The sequence below is a fragment of the Lampetra fluviatilis genome, chromosome 56 (genome assembly GCF_964198595.1).
Source record: "Lampetra fluviatilis chromosome 56, kcLamFluv1.1, whole genome shotgun sequence".
NCBI classification, from domain to species: domain Eukaryota; kingdom Metazoa; phylum Chordata; class Hyperoartia; order Petromyzontiformes; family Petromyzontidae; genus Lampetra; species Lampetra fluviatilis.
In genome coordinates this window covers 6,622,669-6,634,504 of record NC_136330.1, presented here as the reverse complement: position 1 = coordinate 6,634,504, position 11,836 = coordinate 6,622,669, and the positions used below count along the sequence as shown (strand labels likewise).

The window sequence follows — 11,836 nt, the reverse complement described above, 5'->3', positions numbered from 1 at the left end:
GTAGGTCTTCGTGGAGTTTGTAGGTCTTTGTGGAGTTTGTAGGTCTTTGTGGAGTTTGTAGGTCTTTGTGGAGTTTGTAGGTCTTTGTGGAGTTTGTAGGTCTTTGTGGAGTTTGTAGGTCTTCGTGGAGTTTGTAGGTCTTCGTGGAGTTTGTAGGTCTTTGTGGAGTTTGTAGGTCTTTGTGGAGTTTGTAGGTCTCCGTGGAGTTTGTAGGTCTTCGTGGAGTTTGTAGGTCTTCGTGGAGGAGTTTGTAGGTCTTCGTGGAAGAGTTTGTAGGTCTTCGTGGAGTTTGTAGGTCTTCGTGGAGTTTGTAGGTTTTCGTGGAAGAGTTTGTAGGTCTTTGTGGAGTTTGTAGGTCTTCGTGGAGTTTGTAGGTCTTCGTGGAGTTTGTAGGTCTTCGTGGAGGAGTTTGTAGGTCTTCGTGGAAGAGTTTGTAGGTCTTCGTGGAGTTTGTAGGTCTTCGTGGAGTTTGTAGGTCTTCGTGGAGTTTGTAGGTCTTCATGGAGTTTGTAGGTCTTCGTGGAGTTTGTAGGTCTTCGTGGAGTTTGTAGGTCTTCGTGGAGTTTGTAGGTCTTCGTGGAGGAGTTTGTAGGTCTTCGTGGAGTTTGTAGGTCTCCGTGGAGTTTGTAGGTCTCCGTGGAGTTTGTAGGTCTTCGTGGAGTTTGTAGGTCTTCGTGGAGTTTGTAGGTCTCCGTGGAGTTTGTAGGTCTTCGTGGAGTTTGTAGGTCTTCGTGGAGTTTGTAGGTCTCCGTGGAGTTTGTAGGTCTTCGTGGAGTTTGTAGGTCTTCGTGGAGTTTGTAGGTCTCCGTGGAGTTTGTAGGTCTTCGTGGAGTTTGTAGGTCTTCGTGGAGTTTGTAGGTCTTCGTGGAGTTTGTAGGTCTTCGTGGAGTTTGTAGGTCTTCGTGGAGTTTGTAGGTCTTTGTGGAGTTTGTAGGTCTTCGTGGAGTTTGTAGGTCTTCGTGGAGTTTGTAGGTCTTCGTGGAGTTTGTAGATATTCGTGGAGTTTGTAGATCTTTGTGGAGTTTGTAGGTCTTCGTGGAGTTTGTAGGTCTTCGTGGAGTTTGTAGATATTTGTGGAGTTTGTAGGTCTTCGTGGAGTTTGTAGGTCTTCGTGGAGTTTGTAGGTCTTCGTGGAGTTTGTAGGTCTTCGTGGAGTTTGTAGGTCTTCGTGGAGTTTGTAGATATTCGTGGAGTTTGTAGGTCTTCGTGGAGTTTGTAGGTCTTCGTGGAGTTTGTAGGTCTTCGTGGAGTCTGTAGGTCTTCGTGGAGTTTGAATGTCTTCGTGGAGTCTGTAGGTCTTCGTGGAGTTTGAATGTCTTCGTGGAGGAGTTTGTAGGTCTTCGTGGAGTTTGTAGGTCTTCGTCGAAGAGTTTGTAGGTCTTCGTGGAGTTTGTAGGTCTTCGTGGAGTTTGTAGGTCTTCGTGGAGTTTGTAGATATTCGTGGAGTTTGTAGGTCTTCGTGGAGTTTGTAGGTCTTCGTGGAGTTTGTAGGTCTTCGTGGAGTCTGTAGGTCTTCGTGGAGTTTGAATGTCTTCGTGGAGTCTGTAGGTCTTCGTGGAGTTTGAATGTCTTCGTGGAGGAGTTTGTAGGTCTTCGTGGAGTTTGTAGGTCTTCGTCGAAGAGTTTGTAGGTCTTCGTGGAGTTTGTAGGTCTTCGTGGAGTTTGTAGGTCTTCGTGGAGTTTGTAGGTCTTCGTGGAGTTTGTAGGTCTTCGTGGAGTTTGTAGGTCTTCGTGGAGTCTGTAGGTCTTCGTGGAGTTTGTAGGTCTTCGTGGAGTTTGTAGGTCTTCGTGGAGTTTGTAGGTCTTCGTGGAGTTTGTAGGTCTTCGTGGAGTTTGTAGGTCTTCGTGGAGTTTGTAGGTCTTCGTGGAGTCTGTAGGTCTTCGTGGAGTTTGTAGGTCTTCGTGGAGTTTGTAGGTCTTCGTGGAGTTTGTAGGTCTTCGTGGAGTTTGTAGGTCTTCGTGGAGTCTGTAGGTCTTCGTGGAGTTTGTAGGTCTTCGTGGAGTTTGTAGGTCTTCGTGGAGGAGTTTGCGTGTTCTCCGCTTGTCCTGCACACCTTTCTGAGTGTGCGAGTCAAGTGTGGGAGTGAGTTGGCAGCGTGTAGTCGTGTCTACTGTCTGTTTAACCAACTTAGTCGGCTTTATCTTCTTGGTTCTTTCGGTAAAGTCACGTAGAAGGGAAATAATAAAATAAAAATATATATATTTTATTATTATTTTATTATTTCCCTTCTACGTGACCAAGAAGATGAATAATAAAATAATAAAATAATATTTATTATGTTTTATTTTTATTATTTTATTATTTCCCTTCTACGTGACTTTACCGAAAGAACCAAGAAGATGAATAATAAAATAATAAAATAATATTTTATTATGTTTTATTTTTATTATTTTATTATTTCCCTTCTACGTGACTTTACCGAAAGAACCAAGAAGATGAATCCCTGCAGTCACGAAAGAAGCTTTAAATCGAAATTTAGTCGGCTTTGGCGATCGGTGTCATCCACAATAGAGGGTGTTTCTGAATATAAATGTTCCGTCGTTAAACCCGCCACCACGTGCCCATTAGCTTATTGTTCAGCATTCGCCGGTTAGTGTGTTGGAGAGTAAACGCACAACATTGGCATGCTGTAAGTGTTTGTTTGCGTGAAAAAACCCTCACTGATCGGCTGTGTCGGGTGGTGGTGGCGGTGGCGGTGGCGGTGGGTTTAAACGACACTTTTATATTCACGCGACGTGAACCCAAAACCTCGCGGGAAAAAACCCTCTGTAGAGTTTGTGCGTTCTCTCCCCCTGTTCCACAGACTGTGTGAGTGTGTGAGTGTGAATGTGTGAGAGTGTGTTGGGGAGTGTGTAAGTGAGAGCGAGTGTCTGTGTGTGTGTAGAGTTTGTAGAGGGGAGCGGTGGTGCAGCGGTTAGCGCTACGAACCCAGCGACCAGAATTCGATTCCCGCTCACGGCCAACGCCAGTGACCATTGTCTGAACCGGTCCCTGGCCGCCCCCTAGGTCGACTCAGCCTCAAATGCGTACCTAGTGCGGTGTGTAGTAAACATCGCCGCTAGGGAGACAAAGGCGGCCGGGCGTGGTGCTGGCCACCCACCCCCCTCGTGTGCCGTGCCGGTTTCATAGGTGCTCGCCAACAGCACTTGCCCCTACAGTCTGCTAAGGCTACACGGGGGATCTTTGTCTTTGTAGAGTTTGTGTGTTCTCTCCGCCCTGGTCTGCGTGGTGTTCCTTCCGGTTTCTTGATATCCCTCAATCCACACACGCAACCTTCAGTGGAACTGGTTTCGGCCAAAACTACACCTCCCCCCCCCCACCACCTCTCCCAACGCTGAACAATTCCCTCTTTTTAAATCCTTTATATTAAGTTCACTTGCTTGCGCGCTTACGACCGTGCAAATCTTTCGGTCGTTTTTTAACCCACTTCCCGTGATCCAATCGAGCTGACATTTTGCACACAGACTCGTTGTTAGCGTGACAATTTATTTTCGTGAAGATTTTTTTTCCAAAATTTTCCACTTTTTAGGAAAAAATTTTTAATATTTAATTTAAAATACCAATGTGATAAAAATGAAACTCTTACTCAAGAAAAACTGAAATGAATAATAAAATAAAACCGATGCCACGTATATAAAGGATTTATAGTGAAAAACTTTGTTTTTACGGGTTAATTTTTTAGTCGGGAATCATTCACAGCAACAGCAGCGTCATCGCCCTCTGCTGTGCAAACTTGGGCACGTTTCTCCCGCCGACTAATCTCTAGACCCCTGGCCAGAGGTCGCAAACGGGTTTTGATTCCTTACCCGTACCCGGCCGCACCAGGTTCGCAAACGGGTACCCGTACCCGGCCGTACCCGTACCCTACCCGTACCCGGCCGGGTACGGGTAGGGTACGGGTAGGGTACGGGTACGGCCGGGTACGGGTATCGGGTACCTGATTGCGACCTCTGGGATGAAGCCATGTTGCAGGCGCGGGTGGGTTGATTCTAGGAACTTGAATTGTGAGAAGAGACAAGACGTTGGGAAATGAGTGACAAACGGTGACTCACCAGTGACTCACGGCCTACCCGTACCCGTACCCGGCCGCACCAGGGTTGCAAACGGGTACCCGACCGGGTACGGTAGACACTCTGGGTTATCCGCGTGCGGGTTTATCTGATCTGCGGATTAACCGCTGCGCAACCGAGATGATGTCGACACCAAAATTAATAACCCGTGGATTTTCCCTTTAAGCCCAAATTGATGATCTTTAAAGCAGTTTTGCACCGCTATTCTTGGAAATGTTTATTTTTGCAAGTCACACGACGCTCAACCCCGAGCGAACATTTCGCTCCGGTCCATCCGAAATCCGCGTGATCGCCTCTAACACGACGGCAGTTGCCATGCCTCGGCAAAAAGCTGGCCGCGGGGTTCGGTTGATGTTGATTGGCACGGCTCCGCAGTTATCCACTTAGCGGGGCTCAGTCTCATGCTTGACGGGAGCCAGGAAAGTGTTACAGCTGAGCACGCGCATGCATCATCCATCGATCGTCCATCGGTCGATCGTTCGTTTTCTTTGGCATAGGGATCCGTGGAAAATGAATATTTTAGGATGATCTGCGGCCGTCCTGCCCGTCGTCAGCGCGGATGATCGAGAGTCTACTGTGTGTTTATTTTAACTTGATTTGAAGCTTTCGTGACTGCAGGGATCCGTACTCTTTGGTTCTTTGGGTAAAGTCACGTGGAGTAGAAAATAAAATGAACCACGACGTTTTGGGCGCAGCACAAGCGTCCGTCGTCACGTGGGAAAGTGTGGCCTGCTGCTGACGCAGACTGCTACTGGTGGGAACCTCCTGGTTACACCAGCCCACAGGGGATTATTGTGTCCGTCCGTCCGTCGTGCATCCAAAAATGGGAGGGGTGGGGCTGGGTGGAGAGGGGAGGGTGGGGAGGAGCTGGGTGGGGAGGGGAGGGTGGGGCTGGGTGGGGAGGGTGGGGAGGAGCTGGGTGGGGAGGGTGGGGAGGGTGGGGTGGGGAGGGTGGGGCTGGGTGGGGAGGGTGGGGAGGGGCTGGGTGGGGAGGGTGGGGAGGGGCTGGGTGTGGAGGGTGGGGCTGGGTGGGGAGGGTGGGGAGGGGCTGGGTGGGGAGGGTGGGGAGGGGCTAGGTGGAGAGGGTGGGGAGGGGCTGGGTGGGGAGGGTGAGGCTGGGTGGGGAGGGGAAGGAGGGGTGGGGCTGGGTGGGGAGGGGCTGGTCACCCCGTGGTGCCCTTATAAAACTCAACGTTTAACCTACTCACGCCGGCTTGTGCCCGCCCTCACAGTCGGGCATATTTGCGGAATACACCACGCCGCCGTTGACCCTGCAGGCCATTGACCGAGCAACCCAACGTTCCTACCAGCTTCCTCTGCAGGAATGTGTTTTAAAAGGTTTGAAATGGGTGTAGCCCAAGGGTCACAAAGAAGTGGCTGGTGATGTTAATGTGAGAGATTAGCATGAAACTGTAAGATAGGAGGAGAGCGGCCTCCTCGACGAGGGAGTGAAACCCAACGGGTGTAATCCGAAGGGCCTGTGAGTGTAGTAAGTTGCAGGAGGCTTGGACGACCTAGTTGGAGGCACACGTATTTATTAGCACCAACGTATTTACAGAGACGGGGACACACACAACACTCGAAGGGGTATCGGCCCCTTCACCCGTCTAACAGGGAGACCCAACGTCTACCCCGGCTAGCCTGCTCCCAGGTCCTCCACTACAGAGCTACGGGAGGCTATCTATCCCAGCCCTGGCCAAGCTGGGATCCACGGCACCCTGAGTCTCCAGACCGGCTCTTATAAGAACATCGGTCTGGGCTCTCGGGGCCACGCCACCGGCTTGCCCCGGTCGGTCCTGACAAGGACAGCGAGCCAGGGGAGCTCCGGGGCCTACTCTAGCTGGTCTTCAATCTTCGCTGGTTATTAAAGCTAACACTCGACCCCGAGCCCTCCGGCTCACCACCTTATATAGCAATCGCCCCCCCCCCCCCCCCCGGGGGGGGGGGGTGCCGTGGGGGATGGCAGGTGCGGACGTCGATGTAAGCGCCTTCTCTGCGTACGGCCATAACCACGCCCCTTGTGTTTGTTTCCCATCCGTACCAATACACCTCTACACATAAGTATGGGAGTGCAATCACAAAAGACGTGAGCATGAGAGAGGCACAGAGAGAGAGAGAGAGACACACAGAGAGTCGAAATAACAGCTGACATAGGCAGGTAGGATGGAAACATCACAGTCGGTTAAGACTATTTTGTAGCTATTTTTGAGGAGCGACCCTGGCTGTCGCAAATGATAGCTTAACGGCGGAGTGCCTTCTCATCATCATCACCACATGGGCATTTCCAGCAGCCGAATGCTCTGAACGCGTCACGTCGTTTATAAATGTGGAGGGAAAAACCGGAGGACCCGGAGGAAGAAAAATAAACACGTGACCACGGGGAGAGAGAGAGAGACACGCAAACTCCAAATGTACAGCAGGTGTCTTGGTAGGTATCAAACCCACGACCTCCTGTACACCTGGCGAGGTAGTTAACATCGCCTAGCTAACATGGTGATGATGAGAGACACGCAAACTCCAAATATACAGCAGGCGTCAGGGTCAGGATCGAACCCACGACCTCCTGTACACCAGGCGAGGTAGTTAACATCTCCTAGCTAACATGGTGATGATGAGAGACACGCAAACTTCAAATATGCAGCAAGCGTCTTGGTCGGGATCAAACCCACAACCTCCTGTATACCAGGCAAGGGAGTTAACATCTCATAGCCACCGTGGTGATGATGAGAGAGAGAGACACGCAAACTCCAAATATGCAGCAGCAGGCGTCAGGGTCGGGATCGAACCCACGACTGCCTAACCCGATTAGGATCCTGTGGGTGCACAAGCCGTGAGTCATTATAATTCATACGTAATTCAGGATCGCGATTCGATTGCGGGATCGATACTTTGTAACGCTCTGCCGCTCGGCCTGAAAAGCCCCAACGTGATCGTTGCGACGTCCGCAACTCCCGTCGAGTTGATCCGATACGGACGGAGCGTCGGTGTGAAGTTGCGCTGTTGTTCGGGGCTCGCCCCGCAGGCTACTGGGCAGGCGAGTTCACGAGTGAACGGATGGGCGAGCTGTGGAGCAGAGGTCGCAACCGGGTACCCGATACCCGTACCCTACCTGATACCCGGCTACCCGTACCCGGCCGGTTTGTGACCCTGGTGCGGCCGGGTACGGGTAGGCCGTGAGTCACTGGTGAGTCACCGTTTGTCACTCATTTCGGGTAGGGTACGGGTAGGGAACGGGTACCCGTACCCGGCTGGGTACGGGTACCCATTTGCGACCCTGGTGCGGCCGGGTACGGGTACGAGGGGCAAGGAATCAAAACCCGTTTGCGACCTCTGCTGTGGAGTGGGACGGGTGAGCGAGTGGGCAGGTTGATGGGCAAGAGAGTTGGTGAGCGAGCGAGCGAGCGAGGGAGATGGTGAGTGAGCGAGCGAGTGAGGGAGATGGTGAGTGAGCGAGCGAGCGAGGGAGATGGTGAGTGAGCGAGCGAGTGAGGGAGATGGTGAGTGAGCGAGCGAGTGAGGGAGATGGTGAGTGAGCGAGCGAGCGCGCAAGAGAGATGGTGAGTGAGTGAGCGAGCGAGGGAGATGGTGAGTGAGCGAGCGAGCGAGCGAGCGAGATGGTCAGCGAGCGAACGAGCGAGCTGGTAAAATGGGCGATGTGGTCGTCCCTGCACCACAGGTCCACCGTGACATGCCGCTGCATCTCCACGGCAGTGCCGCTAGCCACGTGCTGCCGGGCACCGGTGGGGTGGCGTGTGGCGTGTGGCGTGTGGCGTGTGGCGGCGTGTGGCGGCGTGTGGCGGCGTGTGGCGGCGTGTCCTGCCAGCGTGTGTGTGGGTCGTGAGAACCAAGTGTGTGTGTGGGTAGTGAGAACCAAGTGTGTGTGTGGGTAGTGAGAACCAAGTGTGTGTGTGGATCGTGAGAACCAAGTGTGTGTGTGGGTAGTGAGAACCAAGTGTGTGTGTGGGTAGTGAGAACCAAGTGTGTGTGTGGGTCGTGAGAACCAAGTGTGTGTGTGGGTAGTGAGAACCAAGTGTGTGTGTGGGTCGTGAGAACCAAGTGTGTGTGTGGGTAGTGAGAACCAAGTGTGTGTGTGGGTCGTGAGAACCAAGTGTGTGTGTGGGTAGTGAGAACCAAGTGTGTGTGTGGGTCGTGAGAACCAAGTGTGTGTGTGGGTAGTGAGAACCAAGTGTGTGTGTGGGTAGTGAGAACCAAGTGTGTGTGTGGGTCGTGAGAACCAAGTGTGTGTGTGGGTAGTGAGAACCAAGTGTGTGTGTGGGTCGTGAGAACCAAGTGTGTGTGTGGGTCGTGAGAACCAAGTGTGTGTGTGGGTCGTGAGAACCAAGTGTGTGTGTGGGTAGTGAGAACCAAGTGTGTGTGTGGGTCGTGAGAACCAAGTGTGTGTGTGGGTAGTGAGAACCAAGTGTGTGTGTGGGTCGTGAGAACCAAGTGTGTGTGTGGGTAGTGAGAACCAAGTGTGTGTGTGGGTCGTGAGAACCAAGCGTGTGTGTGGGTAGTGAGAACCAAGTGTGTGTGTGGGTCGTGAGAACCAAGTGTGTGTGTGGGTAGTGAGAACCAAGTGTGTGTGTGGGTAGTGAGAACCAAGTGTGTGTGTGGGTAGTGAGAACCAAGTGTGTGTGTGGGTAGTGAGAACCAAGTGTGTGTGTGGGTAGTGAGAACCAAGTGTGTGTGTGGGTCGTGAGAACCAAGTGTGTGTGTGGGTAGTGAGAACCAAGTGTGTGTGTGGGTAGTGAGAACCAAGTGTGTGTGTGGGTAGTGAGAACCAAGTGTGTGTGTGGGTCGTGAGAACCAAGTGTGTGTGTGGGTCGTGAGAACCAAGTGTGTGTGTGGGTAGTGAGAACCAAGTGTGTGTGTGTGGGTCGTGAGAACCAAGTGTGTGTGTGGGTCGTGAGAACCAAGTGTGTGTGTGGGTCGTGAGAACCAAGTGTGTGTGTGGGTAGTGAGAACCAAGTGTGTGTGTGGGTAGTGAGAACCAAGTGTGTGTGTGGGTAGTGAGAACCAAGTGTGTGTGTGGGTCGTGAGAACCAAGTGTGTGTGTGGGTCGTGAGAACCAAGTGTGTGTGTGGGTAGTGAGAACCAAGTGTGTGTGTGTGGGTCGTGAGAACCAAGTGTGTGTGTGGGTCGTGAGAACCAAGTGTGTGTGTGGGTCGTGAGAACCAAGTGTGTGTGTGGGTAGTGAGAACCAAGTGTGTGTGTGGGTAGTGAGAACCAAGTGTGTGTGTGGGTAGTGAGAACCAAGTGTGTGTGTGGGTCGTGAGAACCAAGTGTGTGTGTGGGTCGTGAGAACCAAGTGTGTGTGTGGGTAGTGAGAACCAAGTGTGTGTGTGGGTCGTGAGAACCAAGTGTGTGTGTGGGTCGTGAGAACCAAGTGTGTGTGTGGGTCGTGAGATCACTCAGGGTGCTGTGCTCATTCCGTGCGGTGACGCTCCACGTTTCGCCGGCGACTCGGCTCCCAACAAAGCGACCTCATTGTTGTGAGGGGGAGCATGGGGGGGGGCATGGGGGGGGGCATGGGGGGGGGCATGGGGGGGGGCATGGGGGGGGGCATGGGGGGGGGCATGGGGGGGGGCATGGGGGGGGGCATGGGGGGGGGCATGGGGGGGGGGCATGGGGGGGGGGCATGGGGGGGGGGCATGGGGGGGGGCGTTGCCCACAGTTCATCTGGAACAAACTATTCACTTGGCTGGGGGGGAGGGGTGTGTGTTGGTGGTGGTTTGGGTGGCCGTGGTGGTTGTGGTGGTAGTTGTGGTGGCCATGGTGGTGGTGGTTGTGGTGGCCGCGGTGGTTGTGGTGGTGGCCGTGGTGGTGGTTGTGTTGGCCGTGGTGGTTGTGGTGGTGGTGGGTGTGATGGCTGTGGTGGTTGTGTTGGCCGTAGTGGTTGTGGTGGTGGTTGTGATCGCCGTGGATTTTGAGGTGGTTGTGGTGGTGGTTGTGATGGCTGTGGTGATTGTGGTGATTGTGGTGGTGGTAGTGGTGGTTGTGATAGCCGTGGTGATTGTGGTGGTTGTGATGGCCGTGGTGGTTGAGGTGGTTGAGGTGATGGTTGAGGTGGTAGTGATGGTTGTGGTGGTGGTTGTGGTGATGGTTGAGGTGGTTGAGGTGGTTGTGGTGGTTGTGGTTGTGATGGCCGTGGTGGTTGAGGTGGTTGTGGTGGTGGTCGTGGTGATTGTGGTGGTTGTGGTAGTTAATGGTCGTGGTGGTTGTGGTGGTTGAGGTGGTGGTCGTGGTTGATTGTGGTGGTTGTGGTGGTAGTGATGGTTGAGGTGGTAGTGATGGTTGTGGTGGTAGTGATGGTAGTGGTCGTGGTGATTGTGATGGTAGTGATGGTTGAGGTGGTAGTGATGGTTGTGGTGGTAGTGATGGTGGTGGTCGTGGTGATTGTGATGGTAGTGATGGTTGTGGTGGTTGTGGTGGTTGTGGTGGTAGTGATGGTGGTGGTGATTGTGATGGTAGTGATGGTTGAGGTGGTAGTGATGGTTGTGGTGGTAGTGATGGTGGTGGTCGTGGTGATTGTGATGGTAGTGATGGTTGTGGTGGTTGTGGTGGTTGTGGTGGTAGTGATGGTTGAGGTGGTAGTGATGGTTGTGGTGGTAGTGATGGTGGTGGTCGTGGTGATTGTGATGGAAGTGATGGTTGAGGTGGTAGTGATGGTTGTGGTGGTTGTGGTGGTTGTGGTTGTTGCTGCTATTGTTGCTGTCGGCTATTGTGTAGGGAAGGCGCGACCCAATGACAAAAAAGTCGCGAGCGCGACTCGCCGCTCGCTCGTTCGGTCCGGCCTTGCCTCGACCACCAACTCGAAAGAACTGAACACGCAGCCCCCCACATTCTTGTCTGGGAGCATTAGTCTGCCAGTAGCGGTAGCGACGATTGCTGCTGCCGCCGTGTGGCCTAGCCTATGGGCACCCCCAGTGGTAGCTGTTTCTACGCGTTAGTCCGCTAACAGTAGCGGTAGCGACGATTGCTGCTGCCGCTGTGTGGCCGAGCCTATGGGCACCCCCAGTGGCAGCTGTCTATATGCGTTAGTCCGCTAACAGTAGCGGTAGCGACGATTGCTGCTGCCGCCGTGTGGCCTGGCCTATGGGCACCCCCAGTGGCAGCTGTCTCTATGCGTTAGTCGGCTACCAGTAGCGGTAGCGACGATTGCTGCTGCCGCCGTGTGGCCGAGCCTATGGGCACCCCCAGTGGCAGCTGTCTCTACGCGTTAGTCCGCTAACAGTAGCGGTAGCGACGATTGCTGCTGCCGCTGTGTGGCCTAGCCTATGGGCACCCCCAGTGGCAGCTGTCTATATGCGTTAGTCCGCTAACAGTAGCGGTAGCGACGATTGCTGCTGCCGCGTGAGCGAGGGCTAAATATGAACGGTGCGCGTGGCATCCTCACGGTCGCTTTGTACGCGTGCGAGTACAAGTCAGAGGTCGCAAACGGGTTTTGATTCCTTACCCGTACCTGGCCGCACCAGGGTCGCAAACGGGTACCCGTACCCGGCCGGGTACGGGTAGCCGGGTATCGGGTAGGGTACGGGTATCGGGTACCCGGTTGCGACCTCTGGTACAAGTTGAGCTTCCTTGGCGTGCCGGACGTAGCCAACCGTGGGTCGTCGGAGGTGCGAGGTGGGGGGTGGCGGGGCGGGGGGAGAGAACGACAACAAATCTAAACGCAACGACAAAAATAACTCGTTTAAAAAAAGTTGTTATTTTAAAAACAACGGTTTTATGAACAACTTCGTTTAACTCGCGGTCGAGGAGGACG

At 53.4% G+C, this 11,836-nt stretch overlaps 1 protein-coding gene across 5 annotated transcripts in view; it reads left to right on the top strand.

The window, feature by feature from the left end:
- LOC144950158 (muscleblind-like protein 2) overlaps nt 1-11,836 on the top strand; it is a 96,844-nt gene that overhangs the window by 62,477 nt on the left and 22,531 nt on the right. The window lies entirely within an intron of this gene.